Source organism: Symphalangus syndactylus, chromosome 1 (genome assembly GCF_028878055.3).
Source record: "Symphalangus syndactylus isolate Jambi chromosome 1, NHGRI_mSymSyn1-v2.1_pri, whole genome shotgun sequence".
NCBI classification, from domain to species: Eukaryota; Metazoa; Chordata; class Mammalia; order Primates; family Hylobatidae; genus Symphalangus; species Symphalangus syndactylus.
Window position 1 is genome coordinate 39,709,901 of NC_072423.2, and position 14,768 is coordinate 39,724,668.

Sequence of the window (14,768 nt, forward strand, 5' to 3'; positions counted from 1 at the left end):
AGCATTTTGGGAGGCTGAGGTGGATGGATCACCTGATGTCACATTTTTTATTCTTTCATTTCCATTTCTCTTATTTTTTAAATGAAAGCAATATTTGTGCAGACAGTACTGAAAAAATTCAAAATAGTGGAAGTCTTCCCTTTTCCATTAAATCCCACTCCCGTTATGCTTTTAACCATTTTTTTTTTGTTTTTAGGGTTTTATTGTTGTTGTTCCAAAAGTCTAAAAATATTATACTATGCCTTTCTCTATATTTTTTCAACTCAAAAAAAATATTTCTTAACTTTCTGCTAGATAAGAAATTTAGGTCATTTTCCACCTGTCCTAGACTTTGATTTCTATCAGTTACATTTTTGTTCCTAATTTTGCTGTTATTTTTAACTTTTTATTATAAATTTCTGTTTATTGACCTATCACTTTTAGACAGTACATTTGGCCCTTCATGTCTGTGGATGACTTATCTTTGGTTTCAACCAACCTTGGATCAAAAATATTCAGGAAAAAAGGATGGTTACATCTGTACTGAACATGTACAGACTTTTTTCCTTGTCAGTATTTCCTAAACAGTATAGTATAACAACTATTTTATAGCATTTGCCATATATTAGGTGTTGTAAGCTAGAAATGATTTAAAGTACATAGGAGGATGTGTATAGGTTATATGCAAATACTATGCCATTTTATATAAGAGACTTGAGCATTCTTGGATTTTGGTATCTTCAGGGGATCCTGGTACCAACCCCCTACGGATACTGAGAGACAACTATATTTCCTCACTTCCTGGTTTTTCAGAAAAAGATATAACACCCATCCCTTTCCTTTTGAGATTTAAAAGCCAAACCTTGCCTTTGTTTTTCCCTCCTCCCTTCCTAGCCTTTGTTTTCTTTTTTCCTTTTTTTTGAGACGGGATTTTGCTTTTGTTGCCCAGGCTGGAGAGCAATGGCGCCATCTTGGCTCACTGCAACCTCCGCCTCCTGGGTTCAAACGATTCTCCTGCCTCAGCCTCGCAATTAGCTGGGATTACAGGCACCTGGAACCATGCCTGGCTAATTTTTGTATTTTTAATAGAGACAGGGTTTCACCATGTTGGTCAGGCTGGTCTCCAACTCCTGACCTCAGGTTATCCACCCCCCTGCCCCTTGGCCTCCCAAAGTGATGGGATTACAGGCATGAGCCGCTGAGCCCGGCCCCAGCCTTTGTTTTTTGTTAGTACTATTACATTGGCAAGATTTATAGCATTTATATAATGTTTTATAACTCTTCTAACGTTTCCTGTGCTTCTACAGGAAAATCTAGAAATTGAGTACTAATAGCCACTCTTTTAAATATGTATGTTGACATGAGTATTAGTTACTATAGAACCAAGTACTGTGGAGCCATAGAGGAACTTTACTTCTGTTAAACCTGTGATCCTTAAAAAAGAAATATAACAGAGTCAGCTGGGCACAGTGGCTAATGTCTGTAATCTCAGCACTTTGGGAGGCCAAGGCGGGCGGATCGCCTGAGGTCAGGAGTTCAAGACCAGCCTGGCCAACATGGTGAAACCCCGTCTCTACTAAAAATGCAAAAATTAGCCGGACGTGGTGGTGGGCACCTGTAATCCCAGCTACTCGGGAGGCTGAGGCAGGAGAATTGCTTGAACTCAGGAGGCGGAGGTTGCAGTGAGCCAAGATTGTGCCATTGCACTCCAGCCTGGGTGACAAAGTGAGACTTGGTCTCAAAAAAAAAAAAAAAAAAAAAAAAAAAGAGACATATAACAAAGTCCTGCTTGAATGAGGAAAGCTCACTGAAGTTATTTTTAAAATTTAATATTATAATGGGTTCTCATCTTGTAACCATTCAGCTTGTCTTAGTAGACTTGCTGGAGTCTTGGCCTGCCTTTTCTAATTTAAGAAGCTTTGTAGACCTGTTACCCAGCTGTCGTCCTGGGATTACTTCACATTGTTCTCCTGGGTTAGATGTATTGTTATTTGGATCCCATGTTTTTCTCTTTTAGATACCTTTTTTATTTTACAGGAATACAGTCTTCAGTAGTTGTTTCTGGAAGGATATGCTGGTGATAAACTTTCTAAGTTCTTGAATGTTGAAAATGGCTTGTCTTTGTTCCTGATTGAAAGTTTACATGTGGAATTATAAATTCCTCAGAAATTTGAAAGCTTTGCTCTGGGAATTTAAAATACTCGGTGTGGTAATGAGAGGTCCATTGCAGATCTGATGGTTATTCTCTTGTAGAAGATTGTAATCTTCAATTGTAGTCTACAATCTACGGGATTTGTTTACATTCTGAAAGGTTTCTTTGATTTTGTCTTTAAACTTTTCTATAAAATTTATTTCAGTAGTTATCTTTATAAGAGCTCTTCTATCATCTTTTTCATTTTTCTTTCTTTTTAAATAGCAACCTGTCCTTGATTTATGGGGAAATACCTTGAATTTCTCTGATGCTAATTTCTCTAGAGTTCTTGAGATACTTCTCTGAATTGGTGACTCTTAACAGTGGGTTCGTATTTAGGTATTCCATACTAATTTTTGTCTTTTAAATATTTAAGTTATTTGATAAGTACAAAAGATTATAACAGGGCGTATGTAAACAAACATACATGTAATTACCAACCAGTTTACTAATTCATTAGTATAACTTTAGCAGGATGCCCTTTCCTGATCACATCCACTGCAACTATGCCCACCTTCACCAATGACAGTAGCCAGTGTGCTGAATTTTGGGTTCATCATTCCTGATCCGTCTTTATACTTTTAACATATATACATATGTAATATTTATTTATTATTATTATTTTTTTTTGAGACGGAGTTTTGCTCTTCTTGCCCAGGCTGGAGTGCAGTGACGCAATCTTGACTTACCGCAACCTCCTCCTGGGTTCAAGCAATTTTACTGCCTCAGCCTCCTGAGCAGCTGGGATTACAGGTGTGCACCACCATGCCCAGCTAATTTTTTTGTATTATTAGTTTTCACCATGTTGGCCAGGCTAATGTTGAACTCCCGACTTCAGGTGATCCACCCGCCTCGGCCTCCCAAAGTGCTGGGATTACAGGTGTGAGGCACTGTGCCCGGCCATCCATATTTCTTAAATCCAAATGTTTGAAAATGAAGAAAAAAAATTGTAAAGTTTCACCAAACTTATCTTGCAGAAAAACCCTGACCTGCACTGATACTGTAATCTTTGTTGATCTCACTTAGTGTGAATATTTGTATGTTTCACTGTAGAGATTCTAGGAATAGAATTGCTGGTATTTAAGAAGAATATGTGCATATTCACCAATATTGGATAATGTCAGATTATCTTCCAAAGAAGGTGGTGTCAGTCTTCTTTCTCTCCAGCAATGCAGAAGTTTTCATTATTCAGCTTTCTTGCTAATATCTACTTTTGTCACACTTCAAAAGGTTTTATCGGTTGGGCACGGTAGCTCACACCTGTAATCCTAGCACTTTGGGAGGCCATGGTGGGTGGATGGCTTGAGACCAGGAGTTTGAGACCAGCCTGGGTAAAATGGTGAAACCCCATCTCTACCAAAACAAAACAAAATTAGGTGGGCATGGTGGCCCACACCTGTAGTCCCAGCTACTTGGCAGGCTGAGGTGGGAGGATCACCTGAAGCTAGGAAGTCAAGGCTTCAGTGAGCTGTGATCATGCCGTTGCACGCCAGCTTGGGCAACAGAGTGAGACCCTGTCTCAAAAAAAAAAGTTTTTACCCGTGAGTATAAAATACCACCTTTTAGTTTTCATTTTCTTTTGAATGAGTTTGAGCATCTTTTACTATACTGATTAGCCATTCTTCTCTTTTCTCAGATTCCTATTCATGTCTTTTGCCCAAGTTTGTACTAGATTTTTTTAAAAAATTATTTCTTACTGATTTTTAATAGTTTTACAGTTGGATGCATGTGGTGCAAATTTCTCCTTTCAATTGGGCTCACTTTTAAAGCATTTTTATTTTTATTTTTTGAGATGGAGTCTCACTCTGTAGCCCTGGCTGGAGTGCAGCTGCGTGATCTCAGCTTACTGCACCCTCTGCCCCCAAGGTTCAAGAGATTCTCCTGTCTCAGACTCCTGAGTAGCTGGGATTACAGGTACCCGCCACCACGCCCGGCTAATTTTTGTATTTTTAATAGAGACGGGGTTTCACCATGTTGGTCAAGCTGGTCTTGAACTCCTGACCTCAGGTGATCTGCCCACCTTGGTCTCCCAAAGTGCTGGGATCATAGGCATGAGCGACTGCATCCAGCCTTATGCATTTTTTGACGAGTACAAGTTCCTAATTTTTATGTGATTGCATTTATCAGGCTTTTCTTTATGGATAGTGCTTTTGAATCTTGTTGAAGAAATTTTTCAACAGAGTTCTCGAAGGTATTTTCCATTATTGTAAAAGTATAAGACATAGTTTTTTTGTATTTTGTTTTTGTTTTTTTTTTTTAACTTTTCTCATTTAAGGTTTTAATCCACCTGGAGTTGATTTTGTATACAGTATGAAGTGGTGACCAAGATGCATGGTTTTTCCTCACAGAATAATAAATTGTTCCATCACCTTTCATGCAAATTTTTTTCTTCACTGGTTTGGATGCCATCACTCATCTGTGCTTTGGTTCTGGACTCCGGGCCGTTAGTCTGTTTTTATAGAAATTGTTAAAAAGTTACAGTAACTAAAGCAAGATGCTGCTGCTGCTAGCATAAACAAACTTCTTACCTGGTGAGGTGGCTCAAGGCTGTAATCTCATCACTTTGGGAGGCCATGGTGGGAGCATCACTTGAGCCAGGAGTTCAAGACCAGCTTGGGCAACATGGTGAGACCCCATCTCTGTGTAAGATAATATTTTTTATAATAAAAACCAAACTTCTTTTGATATGTAGCATACACACAGAAAGTACACAGATCATGAAATTATAGCTGGATGAATTTTCTCAAAATAATAATCATGCAGGTCAAGAAAGAGAACATTACCAGCACTCTAAATATTCCCCTCCCCAGTGGCTAACCTCATTCTTCCAAAAGCGACCTACTATCCTAACTTTAACAGATTAGTATTGCCTGTTTTTGAACTTTATATAAATAGAACCTGTATAGTATATATACAGTTGCCCCTTGGTATACCTGGGGGATTGGTTCTAGGATCCACCCTCCCAATAGGAAAATCATGTGTACTCAAGTCCTGAAGTTGGCCCTGCAGAACCCATGTATAGGAAAAGTTGGCCCTCTGTATATGTGGGTTTCACATCCTGCAAATGCCGTATTTTTGATCTGCATTTGGTTGAAAAAAAAATATGCATATAAGTGGACCTGCACAGTTCAAACCAGTTGACAGGATACAGTTGACCTTTGACTAACACAGGTTATTGTTATTGGATAATGAATAAGAATAACTATATGTTATTGTTATGCAAAGGTCAACTGTATCCTGTTTCTGTATATGTATTCTGTTGTTTCTGCCTTTTTTTCTGTTTCGTTTGCCAGATTCATCCTTATTGTGTTGTCTGTAGTTGTAATTGGTTCATTCCCTTTTGCTAGTGATATAGTAGAGTTCCAGTTGCTCCATATCCTTATCCACCCTTTTAATTTTAGACACTCTGGTGAATGTGTAGTAGTTTTAATTTGCATTTCCCTAATAAGTAATGGTGTCAAGCTCCTTTGAATGTGCTTATTGGCCATTTGGGTTTCCTTTGTAAAGTGGCTTGCCAAGTCTTTTACTCATTTTTATATTGGGACATCTGTCTTTTCCATACTGATTCGTAGGAGTTCATTATACATCTTGGAAACCATCTCTTGCTGGTTATGTTTTGCAAATACCTTCTCTTGTTTCCCCTGCCTTATGAGTCTATTCAGAGTTCTGCTGGACTTTTAACCTCTCCATTGCCCTTTTCCATTGGCAAATATCTCCAGGGAAGGCATCAAGAGACTCAGCTTTGCAGGCTCTCCTTTTCACAGTCTTGGTGTCTCAGGTCCTTACTGCCTTTGTAGTGCCTCCTGCATTCACACAGATTTTTGTTTTTTAATATTATATTCAGTTGTTAAGTTCTCACAGGGAGGGTTGGTCTGAAACAGTCTAGTCAGTCATTGAGGGACACAGAAGTAACACAAGTCCTCTTGGCTTGTAGTTGTTCAAGGAACTTCTTGATTGTTTGCTTCTCCGTGTAATTTTAGAATCATATTTTCATGTTATACACCCCCCCCACACACACATTTTGTTGGTATTTTGATGGGAAATGCACTGAATCTGTAAATTAGTTTGGAGAGAATTACATTTTGCTGCTAGGTTTTCTTAACCACGATCATTGTAATCTCCATTTCTTTAAGGTTTTTTACAATGTCTTTCAATAAAGTATTGCAAATATTTTGTTAGATTTATTTCTAACAAATTATTTTTATAGCAAATCATGAATATTAACTTTTTATAATTTTACTTTGCTGGTGTATGGAAGTACAGTTTGTATAACAACCTTGCTATACTCCTAATTGTGATAAATTATCTTTAGATTTCTTTTGGATTTTTCTGTGCAGACAGTCCTATCTTTGAATAATGACCTCTTTGTTTCCTCCTTTCCAATTCTTATGCTTTTTTTTTTCTTTCTTTTTCTTGTCTTAATGTGCTGGCTAGGATCTCCAGTACAATGTTGAATAGAAGCTGTGATGGGGGCATCCTGATCTTGTTCCTGATTTTAAAGGGAATGCTTTCAAAGTTTCACAGTTAAGTATGATGCTTGCTGTAGGTTTATTGTAGATAATCTTTTCAGGTTAAGGATGTTCCCTTTCTTAGTTTGCTAATTAAAAAATCATGAATGAATTTTATCAGAAGCTTTTTCTGCATCTTTTAAGAAAATTATATATTTCTCTTTTGTAATCTGTTAACATGCTGAGTGATATTAATTTTTTCCCAATATTTAAACAAACTTTGTGTTGTAAGTATAAATTCAACCCTGATCTATCTGTTCCTTTTTTTCATTGGGCTCAGTTTGGAGATATTTAGTTTAGGATTTTTTGTCTCTAATAATGAGTAAAACTAGCCTATAGTTAAAAAATATACCTTTTCTCTTCTGGAAGAGTTTATGTAACATTAGAAAGATCTATTTCTTAAATATTTAGTAGAACTTGCTTATAAAATTATTACTATTGTTTTCTTTGAGGAATGCTTCAATTGCTTTGGTTGTAGGACTGTTCATATTTTCAAGTTTCAAACCTGTTTAAGTAGTTCCTACTTTTATAGAAAGTTGTTCATTTCATCCACATTCTTGAATTTGTAGCATTTAGTTGTTAATCTCTTATTTTCGGTTACTTGTAGTTAATATCCCCTTGTCTTTTTTTAAAATGCCTTATTTTTTTCTTGATAATTTTTGGCTAAAAGTTTGCCAATTTTTAAAGATTTTTCAGAGAATCAAGTTTTTGATATTGTTTATGCTCTTTAGTGTATTCTTCCCGTTTCATTAATTTTTGCTCTTCTTATATTTCTTTTGGAGTTCTGTTCTTTTTTTCTAATTTCTTAAGTTGGGTGCCTGTCATTTTCAGCATTTTAACATGGTTATTTAAGATCATAAAATGTCTGCGTATTGCCTCCTTGTTATATGTTTTGATGTGTAATATTTCCGTTATTTTTACTTGTATTTTTCTATTTTCCATTGTGAATTCTTTAACTTATGAGCTATTTAAAAATTTAATTTCCAAACATATGAGAGTTCCTCTAGTTGATTTGGCTGTTGATTTTTGATTTGTAATTGCATTTTGGTTAGGCAGCCTGTTTGTGTGTGGTGCCGATTGGTGTGTATAATGCCAATTCTTTGAAATATGTTTAGACTATTAAAAATGTGGTCCATTTTAATAATTTTTATTTGTATATGAAGCGACTGTATTGCCTGGTTTTTGGTGCAGTTTATATATGTCCATTATGTAGGCTTGTTAACTATGTTGTTCAAATCTCATATCTTTATTTTTTAAGAGAGCAGAGTTGATCTTTTACTAGAATTTTGTTTTGTTTTTCATTTTTCTTTGTAGTTCTATCGATTTTTAAACCATATTTTAACATTATTACTAGCACATGAAAGCACCGTAATCCTGTAATCTTAGCACCTTGGGAGGCTGAGGTGGGAGGATCACTTGAGCCCAAGAGTTTGAGACCATCCTGGGTACCATAGTGAGACCCCCATCTCTTTTTATTTTATTTTTTTTTTCGAGATGGATGGAGTCTTGCTCTGTCACCCAGGCTAGAGTACAATGGCGCGATCTCGGCTCACTGCAACCTCCGCCTCGCGAGTTCAAGTGATTCTCCTGTTTCAGCCTCCTGAGTAGCTGGGACTACAGGTGCCTACCACCATGCCCGTATTTTTAGTATAGGTGGTATTTCACCATGTTGGCCAGGCTGGTCTTGAACTCCTGATCTCAGATGATCTGCCCACCTGGGCCTCTCAAAGTGCTGGGATTACAGGTGTGAGCCACCGCACCCGGCCTTCTAGGTTATTTTTCTTTTTGTCAGTTTTGCCTAATTTAAAAAATTTCTCCTCGACCTTACATTTTTGTGTCCTTTTATTTCAGTTTTATCTCTTTTGAATATAATGCCATTGAATTTTAAGAAAATTAAAAATCTAGTCTGATAGTCTTACTCCTTGTAGTTTTAATTAAACTTTTAATGAAGATAATTGTCAATTCACTTGCATTTCCAGGAAATAATACAGAGACATTCCGTATACTCTTCCTCTAGTTTTTTTCAGAGTTAACATCTTAAAGACCATAGTACAGTATCACAACCAAGATATTGACATTAACACAATCAAGATATAGATCATTTTATCACCATAAGGATCCCTCTCTCCAAAGTATTGTTATTTTATAGTCACACTTGTTCCTGTCTCATCCAGTTCCCTCACTCTCTGGGGCCCACTCATCTTTTTCATTTCTATGATTTTTGTCTTTTCAAAAATATTACATAAATAGAATCACACAATGTGTAACCTTTTGGGTCTGGCTTTTTCATTCAGCATAATTCTGGAAATTCATCCAAGTTGTTGTGTATAAACAGCTCATCCCTTTTTATTGCTGAATAGTTTTCCACGATATGAATTCACTATAGTTTGTTTAACCATTCACCTGTTGAGGGACATCTGGGTTGTTTCAGTTTTTTGATAATTATGAATAAAAATGCTATGAAGATTTGTGCATAGGTTTTTTTGGTAAACTTACGTACACATCTTTCTCGGAGATAAATGCCCAGGAGTGCAGTTGCTGGGTTGTGTGGTCATTGTATGTATAGTTTTTAAAGAACTTGCTAAACTGTTTTCCAGAGTGGCTGTACCATTTTACATCCCTACCAGCAATGTATGGAGTGATCCAGTTTCTCTGCATCCTCGCCAGCATTTGGTGTTATCAGTGTTTTTCATTTTAGCCATTCTGGTAGGTATCTAGTGATATCTCAGTGAGGTTTTTATTTGCATTTCCCCAATGGCTAATGATGCTGAACATATTTTTATGTGCTTATTTGCCATCTGTATATCCCAATCCATGACATGTCTCTTTGTGTCTTTTGTCCTTTTTCTAATTGAATTCTTTTTCTTTTCCTGTTGAGTTTTCAGAGTTCTAAGTATATCCTGGTTAGTAGTCCTTTGTCAGATATGTGTTTGCAAATGTTAATATTTTCTTTGAGTCTGTTGATTGTCTTTTTATCCTTTTAAAGGAGTCTTTTGCGTAGCACAAGTTTTAGTTTGTGTGAAGTCCAGTATGTCATATTTCCTTTTATGGATCTTGTTTTTAGTGTCAAATCTAAGAACTCTGCCTAGTCTTAGATCCTGAATATTTTCCTGCTTATTAAAAAAAAGTTTTATAGTTTTATTTTTACATTTGACTCTGTGATCCATTTGGAGTTATTTTTGTATAAGGTATGAGACTTAAGTGGAAGTTCATTTTTCTGTCTATGAGTGTCCAGTTGATCCAGCACCATATATTGAAAGGCTGTCTTTCTTCCACTGAGTTAATTTTACACCTTTATCAAAAATTATTTGGGTGTATGTGTATATGTCTATTTCTGGGTTCTGTATTCTGTTTGCTTGATCTATGTGTCTACCCGTCCACTAATACCATGCAGTCTGTCAGTCCTAGCTAAGTTGTAAAATGGGATATATTGATTCCTCTACCTCTGTTCTTTTTAAAAATTGTTTTGGCTGTTCTATTAATATTTCTTTTGCCTTTTCATATACATTTTAGAGTAATCTCATCTATATCTACAAAAATCTTGCTGGAATTTGGATAGGAATTATGTTAAACCTATATATATGAGTTTGGGGAAAGTTGACATCTTTACTATGTTGAGTTTTCCAATCCGTGAAGAATGTATTTATTTAGGTTTTCTTTTCTCTTTTTTTTTGAGACACAGTTTTGCTTTTGTTGCCCAGGCTGGAGTGCAATGGCACGATCTCGGCTCACTGCAACCTCTGCCTCCCGGGTTCAAGCGATTCTCCTATCAGCCTCCTGAGTAGCTGGGATTACAGGCATGTGTCACCATGCACAGCTAATTTTTATTGTATCTTTAGTAGAGACGGGGTTTCTCCATGTTGGTCAGACTGGTCTCGAACTCCTGGCCTCAGGTGATCTGCCCACCTCAGCCTCCCGAAGTGCTGGGATTACAGGCGTGAGCCATCGTGCCCGGCCTTTAGATTCTTAGTTTTTTTTTTTTTTTTTTCCAATGTTTTGTAGTTTTCAGCGTATAAGTCCTGTACATGTTTGTTACATTTTTACATATGTATTTCAGTTTTCTTTGGAGTGTTATAAATGGTGATGTTTTTAACTTGTTTTCACATGTTCATTTTTAGTGTATAAAGATGTGATTGGTTTTTGTGTGTTGATTTTATATCCTGGGACCTTGCTGAACTCACAAGTTCTAGGAGTTGTTTTGTAGATTTGTTGAGATTTTCTATGTAAACAATCATTCCATCTACAAATATAGTTTTATTTTTTCCTTTCAACTCTTACTCCTTTTATTTCCATTTCTTGTCTTATTCTGCTAGGTAGAACTTTTAGTACTGTATTGAGTGAGTGGTGATAGTAGGCATCTTTGCCTCAGTCCCAATGTTAGAGGGAAAGCAATCTTTCACCCCTGAGTATAATATTGGCTTAATTTTATTTTGTTGGTAGACCTGTTTATCAAATTGAGGAAGCTCTCCTCTATTCTTGTTTTTGAGGGTTTTTAAATCATGAACAGGTGTTGAATTTGTGAAAAGCGTTTTTCACATTGATTGATTCGATAATATGATTTGGTTTTTTGTAACTGTTAATATGATGTATTTTATAGATCTCAAAACAAATACACAGATAAGACACAATGAAAATGCTGAGCAGCAGTGGCATGTAATGAACCAGCCATGCATACTGGAATAAACTCCACTTGGTCATGGTGCATAATGACCATGGTGTTTAATTCTTTTTATATGTTGCTGAATTTTATTGGCTAATATTTTGTTAAGGATTTTAACATCTGTATTCATGATGAATATTGGTTTGTAGTTTAACTTTTTTTTGGAGACAGTTTCACTCTTGTTGCCCAGGCTGGAGTGCAATGGCATGATCTTGGCTCACCACAACCTCCGCCTCCCAGGTTCAAGCGATTCTCCTGCCTCAGCCTCCTGAGTAGCTGGGAGTACAGGCATGTGCCACGGCTAATTTTGTATTTTTTGTAGAGATGGGGTTCTCCATGTTGGTCAGGCTGGCCTGGAACCCCTGACTGCAGGTGATCTGCCTGCCTTGGCCTCCCAAAGTGCTGAGATTACAGGTGTGAGCCACTGCACCTGGCCTGTAGTTTAATTTTTTGTGTTGTCTTTGTTTTGTTTTGGTATCATGGTAATATTAGTTTCATAAAATGAATTTGGAAGTGTTCTCTCATCTTCTATTTTCTGGAAGAAATTATATTGAATTGTTGTTAGTTCTTCTTTATTTTTATTTTTTAATATTATTTCAGACAGAGTTTCGTTCTTATCACCCAGGCTGGAGTACAATGGCACAACGTCGGCTCACCGCAACCTCGCCTTTAGGGTTCAAGTGATTCTTCTGCCTCAGCCTCCTGAGCAGCTGGGATTACAGGCGCCTGCCACTGGGCCCAGCTAATTTTTGTATTTTTAGTAGAGATGGGGTTTCACCATCTTGGCCAGGCTGGTCTCGAACTCCTGACCTCGTGATTCACCCACCTTGGCCTCCCAAAATACTGAGATTACAGGTGTGAGCCACTGTGCCCAGCCTCTATTTTGTGTTTTTTTTCAGATGAGGTCTTACTCTGTCACCCAGGCTAGGAATATTGGCATGATTATAGCTCACTGCAGCCTCAAACTCCTGGGCCCAGGGTATCCTCCTGCCTCAGCCTCCTAAGTAATCAAGACTACAGGTGAGCACCACCAAGCCGTGGTAATTAAAAACAATTTTTTTTTTTTTTTTGGTAGAACCTGGATTTTACTTTGTTTCCCAGGCTGGTCTTAAACTCCTGGCCCAAGTGATCCTCCTGCCTCAGCCTCCCAAATAGCTAGGATTACAAGGTTGGAGCTACTGTGCCTTGCCTATATTATTATCTTTTTTTTTTTTTTTTTAAAGACGGAGTCTCACACTGTCACCCAGGCTGTAGTGCAGTGGCGTGATCTCGGCTTACTGCAACCTCTGCCTCCTGGGTTTGAGCGATTCTCCTGTCTCAGCCTCCCCCAGTAGCTGGGATTACAGGCTCCCACACCACACCCAGCTAATTTTTTATTTTTTGTGGAGACTGTGTTTTACCATGTTGGCCAGGCTGGTCACGAACTCCTGACCTCAAGTGATTCGCCTGCCTCGGCCTCCCAAAGTGCTGGGATTTCAGGCGTGAGCCACCATGCCCAGCCAATTTTTGTATTTTTAGTAGAGACGATGTTGGACCATGTTGACCAGACTGATCTCAAACTTCTGGCTTCAAGTGATCTGCCCACTTGGCCTCCCAAAGTGCACCCTTGCACCCTACTACCAATTTATATGCCTTCATTGCTCAGCATTTTCATTCCGTCTTATTTATTTTTATGTTTTTCCTGATGCTGTCAGGATGAGATCTGTGTTTTCTTAACCTCACAAATTTGATACTGCTATTTCATATAGTAAAGGTTTGTTTAGTTGACTACCTCCCTCCCCACATTTGTTTTCTGTGAAAAACGGACATCATTCTGTGATCTTAGTACTCATTCTGGGCCCAGCATGGTGGCTTATGCACTTTTAGAGGCCAAGGCGGGAGCATCACTTGAGCCCAGGAGTTTGAGACCAGCCTGCAAAACATAATGAAATCTCATCTTTACTAAAATTTAAAAAATTAGCAGGCATGGTGGTGTGTGCTTGTAGTCCCAGTTACACTGGAGGCTGAGGCAGGAAGATCACTTGAGCCCAGGAGTTTGAGGCTGCAGTGAGCAGTGTTTGCACCACTGCACTCTGGGCAGCTGAGCCAAGACCCTGTCTCAAATAACAACAAATACTCATTCCTCTAGATTACGCTGGTTCGGCAGTGGTGAGCTTTTTGTATTTCACTTTCATTGAGTGTGTTAGGCCTGCTTTTGTCTTCAGGACTTTTGCATTTGCTATGGAATATCTTGGAATGCTTTTCCTCGGATATCCATAGAGTGCTTTCCTCCTGCTTCAGTTACTTATTCAGTTACTATTTCAGCGAGGCCTTTCCCCTTTAAAATGGCAGATTCTCTACTTCTTCACTTTTTGTGTCCCTTCCTCCTTTGTTTTTGTTCATTTTATTCATCATGACCTGCCATATTATATGTTTTATTTAATTCTTTATTAAGGTTTTGGTCTGTTAAGCTCTCCAAATCATTAACCAGTCGTTGGAATTTTTTTATATTTATAACTTGGAAACAATTGATACCTTTTCAGTGTTGAGTATTTTTATCTAGTAACATGCATGATACAGTCTCTTTAATTTATTCAAAGCTTTTTTTTTTTTTTTTTTGAGATGGAGTCTCACTCTGTCATCCAGGCTGGAGAGCAGTGGTGCAATCTCGACTAACTGCAACCTCTGCCTCCCAGATTCAAGCGATTTTCCTGCCTCAGCCTCCCAAGTAGCTGGGATTACAGGCACCCTCCCACCATGCCCGGCTAATATTTGATTTGTATTTTTAGTAGAGACGGGGTTTCACCGTGTCGTCCAGGCTGGTCTCGAACTTCTGACCTCAGGTGATCCACCTGCCTCAGCCTCCCAAAGTGCTGAGATTACAGGCGTGAGCCACTGCACCTGGCCTCAAAGCTTCCTTTATTCTGTAGTTTTTTAATGTACCTCTTGCAGAATTTTAAAATTTATTCTTTTGCATTTTATGTTTCTGTGTTAGGTTTTTTTAATACTCTTTTTCAGTCATTTGAAAATGTATTTGATATATGGAAAATTCAATGTTTTGCCTTAATACTATTGGGTTAAATTTTTCAGTGGATTGTCTTATATTTCTAATATAGAGAGTCTTGTCATTTGTAAATAGTAAATGGTACTTTTAAAAAATTTGTATTGCCTTGCCAGGCATGGTGGCTCATGCCTGTAATCCCAGCACTTTGGGAAACTGAGGTGGGTGGATCACTTGAGGCCAGAGTTCAAGACCAACCTGGCCAACATGGCAACCCTGTCTTTACTAAAAATACAAAATTTAGCCGGGTGTGGTGGTGTGTGCCAGTAATCCCAACTATTTGGGAGGCTGAGGCACAAGAATCCCAGAGGCAGAGGTTGCAGTGAGCCAAGATGCTGCCACTGCACTCCAGCCTGGGTGACAGAGTGAGATTCTCTCTCTCTCAAAAAA

General features: G+C 37.9%; 1 protein-coding gene across 15 annotated transcripts in view; it reads left to right on the top strand.

Annotated features, from left to right (window-relative positions):
- The window catches only part of PIAS2 (protein inhibitor of activated STAT 2), a 119,517-nt gene that overhangs the window by 4,607 nt on the left and 100,142 nt on the right, over window positions 1–14,768 (top strand). The window contains exons 2-3 of one of the 15 annotated variants that reach the window (XM_055232950.2): window positions 6,605–6,693; window positions 9,276–9,384. The exons of the other annotated variants lie outside the window; for them this stretch is intronic. The gene's annotated coding sequence lies outside the window, so the exon portion shown is untranslated. The remainder of the gene's footprint in view (window positions 1–6,604; window positions 6,694–9,275; window positions 9,385–14,768) is intronic. 15 annotated transcript variants of the gene reach the window in all.